At 34.8% G+C, this 5,349-nt stretch overlaps 1 protein-coding gene across 1 annotated transcript in view; it reads right to left on the bottom strand.

The window, feature by feature from the left end:
• Positions 1 to 5,349, bottom strand: part of LOC117173573 — a 207,206-nt gene that overhangs the window by 63,196 nt on the left and 138,661 nt on the right. The gene's annotated exons all lie outside the window — the stretch shown is intronic.

Here is a 5,349-nt window from a genome sequence, read left to right as displayed (position 1 = left end):
CAAAACATATTTATAGTTCATAATTCAACCGAAAAATGTAATTTTTAATCAAAAAGTATAAATTTTCCATAAAACAATTTAATTTCTACAAAGAAAGACGATTTTTTAACAAAACACATGATTTCTTAACCAAAAATGGTATTGATTGATTGTCAGTTTCAAAAATGTATTTTCAACGAAAGAGATGAACCTACAAATAAAAAAAAATAGACTATTATAATATAACATAATTATAATATTATCATTATTAATATACGTCTATATTTATATATATATATATAATAGTATTAATATTTATATAATTTATATTTTATACATGAAATAACATAACCTCCAAATATACGCATATCAAGAGGCGCGTGATCTATTCAAATCATGAGAATCATCAGCATCGAAATCTGGAAATATTAAAATCCCAATCTCCTGAATTTATTTCAAAGCAGTTAGCTGTCAGCAGATAGATATATAAATAGAATCGACGAAGTGCTCCGACCGGCAATCGTGCATCTTCGAGTTTTCAATTTCAGAAGAGGAGAAATGGGTTGCGCGCGCAACTCAGTCATTTACAGCGTCTCCTACTATATTGACACGGACATAGTTGATCTTGCTGTTTTCTTTAATTTTTAAAGGAGGAACCGAAAGGTAACACAGTGGGGTCTTTAAGGTAGCTTTGTAGAAGCTCTGTTACGGCATAACAATATAATTGATTTAATTCCGAGTTGTTAACAGTTATATTATTTAAATGTTCTTGGTAAGATGAGTAGGCTTAAATTGCAACGCAACAAGAGATAAGTTCAGCGACTTAAGAAGTAAAAACGCCAGGTTCTTGATTTATTGTGGATACAAAGCATATTTTCAAACATCTGTCTCCAGAATTTGAAGCATTTCAGGACTTAGGCAATTTGGTTTATGATTGTAGACAGGGCCTGCTCCGCTCAATTCCTGAAACCATATTGAACCTAATGTACTTAACAGACGGTCCCTCTCTAGCCTTGTGTAAATGACCAACCTTTTCAAACTCTTACCTCCCTACTCTCCTACCTTACCTGACTCAAAAACCTTTGCAACCCCACTCCGTCTACTCCCAAAATGCGGACTCGTCATCAGACTAATTGCGAACCTTGTCAGAGACAGGCAGATACAATTCGACTTCCGTGCTCATTACTTCGAGAGCAACCTTCTTTACTCGGGCAGTCAGTAATTTTGTACTACGCTTCACACTGCATTTCTTATACAATAAAATAAACTATTTTATTTACGAATTTCAAACTGGTGCAATATTTAATGAAACAATCCCTTTGCACCAACAAGTTCCTTTCGGTTCCTTAAGTCCGCCAGGAAAATTATATTTCCTAAAAAGTTTGCCCATTTTTTTACAATACAAAAATAATATAAATATATGCACAACTGAAAATTTAGCATATTTAAATAAGATAAGAATCCAATTTAAAATCCCTTCTTAACGTCTAATAAGCAAATTGATGAGAAGAATTCCTAAAAGTAAAATCAAGAATCTAAAGAACAAATTTGGACAACCACCACAAAATGTTCCTATTACAATCTGAAAAAAAAACATTTTCCTTTCCTCCTTACGTCTTAAAAAGAAAAAAAGGAAAAGAAAATTATTTTTCTTTACTTGGGACAAAAATTTATGTTGTCCACTTCAAAGTAAACCCCTCAGATATAATACACTTGTGCCAACGCTTTTTCCAATCATCGAAGCACTTATGATAATCATTTTGTGGTATAGCCTTGAGTTCTTTCAGCGATGCAGTTTTTATATCCTCAATTGTTGAAAATCGATGTCCTTTCATGGATCTCTTCAGTTTTGGGAAAAGAAAAAAGTCACTGGGGGCTAAATCCGGTGAATATGGAGGCTGAAGCATGACTGTGGTGTTGTTTTTGGTCAGAAGATCTTTCACAAGCAACGATGAATGGGCTTTAGTTTCGACGTCATAACCATATACCCACGATTCATCCGCAGTTATAACCCTTTTGAGAAAATCAGCATCATTATTAACTTTATATAACATTTCCTGAGCGATGGTCATGCGATGGATCTTTTGATCAAAATTAAGCAGTTTTTGAACAAATTTCGCTGACACACGTCTCATTTCCAAAACGTCCAAAAAGATAGCATGGCATGAGCCAACCGATATGCCAACATCTTCAGCAACTTCTCTGATGGTAAATCGGCGATTTTTCAACACCATTTCTTCCACTACTTGAACGTTTTCATCTGTTGTTGACGCGCTGGGACGTCCAGGGCGAGGTTCGTCTTCGACATCTTCTCGGCCTTCTTGGAACAGCTTGTACCACTTATACACATTTTTCTTACTCAGAGTAGACTCACCATGTGCAACTGTCAACATTTCAAGAGTTTTAGAGCACTGGATTCCATTTTTCACACAAAATTTAATGCAAACTCTTTTCTCCATTTTTTTCGCAAGAAGAAAATCGCCGAACACACCAAACCCTTCTAACCTTTTACGCCTCTGCCAGAAAAACAACACGAGCTATATAGTAAAAACTGTGAACATATGATCGTGACGTGTATACCAACACAACAAAATAAAAAATTAAAAACTTGAATGTACGTAGCCCGCGAAAATTGAAAAGTCACCTTACTTTTTGAACACACCTCGTATAATAATACCAACGTTTCGGCACTCATATAGCACCCTTATCACGGAAAAAAAAAGATTAAGTAACTTTTATTATGACAATTTCTGGGTAAAATAATACATCGGCACAACTCTTTTCATTTTTTTCCACCTCTTTTTATTTTACACACATGCCTCTAAATATAACGATGTAGCCGGGTTCTGAATGAATCACCATAAAATCAACATCGACCTTCCAAATAAAATCGTTGTATAAAAAACAAGATTTTACCTTGTACAAAGATGCAGCAGTAACCAACGACACATAAAGCCCGATTCTCAGAACCCGTGTATCTCGACAACTTCTGGGAAGGCCGAAAATACACACTCTCGACAAAAACGTACATTGCACCGTAACATTAATAACGCACTGTTTCATTCTATCGATTGTCAAAGTTATTACATTTAATTAGTAGCCGACCCAGGTGGAAAAATTATATATAGTTTATATATAGTGAGAAGTTTTATGTATAATATTCATTTGTTTTATACAAAAAAAATTGTCAAACAAATGAATATTATATATAATACTTCAGACTATGTATAAACTATGCATAACATTTCCGCGTGGGGGGTTTCTGAATAATTTACGAGAAAATAAAAATTGTCCTTGCGAATAAAATTACTGTATGAAAAACAAACAAAAATTACCTTCTGCAAAGATGCAGCAGTAATCAACGACTCAAAAAGAGCCCGATTCTCAGAAGCCGTGTAGCTCGACAACTTCGGGGAAGGACGTACTTTGCATTGTGACATTACCGAACGCACTTTTGCATTTTATCGATTGTCAAAGTTATTACACTCAATTAGTAGCTGTGTAAAATAAAAAGAGGCGAAAAAAAATGAAAAAAATTGTGCCGATGTATTATTTAACCAAGAAATTGCCATAAAAATAGCTACGGCGAGATGACGAAGCGAGCAAACAATTCGCGAAGCACGCTTTAGATGATTCGCAAACGTTGTTTCAACATTTTTAATAAACATTCATTGAAAAATAATTTAGTTGCAATTTTAACTTGCAAACAATACAATTCAAAAATTGCATTAGCGCATATTCGAGTCAAGATTATTTTTCCTTTCGATGCGCTCTATTGAATGAAAAAAAGAATCATCAATTTTTATCAAGAAGTTTCGCAGATATGACTACTCGAGCGAGTTTAAAGTCGCTACAGCGTTTCCGTGTGAGCGACGAAAATCTAGAAATCTCTATCCCCTCCAAAGCGCCCTAGGGCGCGCGGCATTGACGCTCCGCGGAGAGGACACTTTCACTGGCCTTCTCCCCCGTGATAAGGATTCAAATCGAATGTCTCGGGGATGCGTGGAAAGGCTGAAGGCAGTTTTATCACCTCCAAATTTGGACTCTTAATGTTAATTAGAAGCGGAGATATAAATCGTTTGAAAACAACTGTATTCTACGCTCGTAATTGTTATAAACAATTGAAATCAGCCAGTACAGTCTATATGGAAAAGCTCCTTCAGAAACGCCCAATTAAATTCCTGTTAGGTAGTTTCTGAAATCCAAGTCTTTGTTTTAAAAATAAAATAACATAATAGTTACAAACATTTATGAATAACTTAATGAAAATCCTGGTTAGTAGTTATTTTTAAAGAACAAATTTTCTTTTCTAAATTTTTCAAATAATATTCGCTGACACTTACAAATTACTCTTATGTCTCAGCGCCTGGAACTTACAGCCCCGAAAAGTTCAACCCACATGCAGGACCAGAATACAGTCTATATGGAAAAGGTCCTACCGAAAAACCTAATGAAAATCCTGGTTAGTAGTTGTCTTCACAGAAAGAATTTTTTTTCTAAATATATTCTATAATAGTTACAGGTACTTACATATAACTTGTATTTCATAGCGCCTGGAACTTACAGCCCCGAAAAATTCAACCCACATGCAGGACCAGAATACAGTCTATATGGAACAGGTCCTTCAGAAAAACCTAATGAAAATCCTGGTTAGTAGTTGTCTTCACAGAAAGAATATTTTTCCTAAGTATATCAAATAGTAGTTACAGGTACTTACATATAACTTGTATTTTATAGCGCCTGGAACTTACAGCCCCGAAAAGTTCAACCCACACAAAGGACCAGAATACAGTCTATATGGAAAAGGTCCTACAGACAAACCTAATGAAAATCCTGGTTAGTAATTGTCTTCACAAAAAGAATTTTTATCTAGAAATATCAAATAATAGTTACAGGTACTTACATATAACTTGTATTTCTTAGCGCCTGGAACCTACAGCCCCGAAAAATTAAACCCACATGCAGGACCAGAATACAGTCTATATGGAAAAGGTCTTTCAGAAAAACCTAACGAAAATCCTGGTTAGTAGTTATTTTTAAAGAACAAATTTTCTTTTCTAATTTTTTCAAATAATATTCGCTGACACTTACAAATAATCCTTATGTCTCAGCGCCTGGAACCTACATTCCCGAAAAATTCAACCCACATGCAGGACCAGAATACAGTCTATATGGAAAAGGTCTTTCAGAAAAACCTAACGAAAATCCTGGTTAGTAGTTATTTTTAAAGAAAAAATTTTCTTTTCTAAATTTTTCAAATAATATTCCCTGACACTTACAAATAATCCTTATGTCTCAGCGCCTGGAACTTACAGCCCCGAAAAGTTCAACCCACATGCAGGACCAGAATACAGTCTATATGGAAAAGGT

This window comes from Belonocnema kinseyi, chromosome 5 (genome assembly GCF_010883055.1).
Source record: "Belonocnema kinseyi isolate 2016_QV_RU_SX_M_011 chromosome 5, B_treatae_v1, whole genome shotgun sequence".
NCBI classification, from domain to species: Eukaryota; Metazoa; Arthropoda; class Insecta; order Hymenoptera; family Cynipidae; genus Belonocnema; species Belonocnema kinseyi.
Note: the sequence above shows the minus strand (reverse complement) of the source record. Positions and strands in the feature narration are given on the sequence as shown.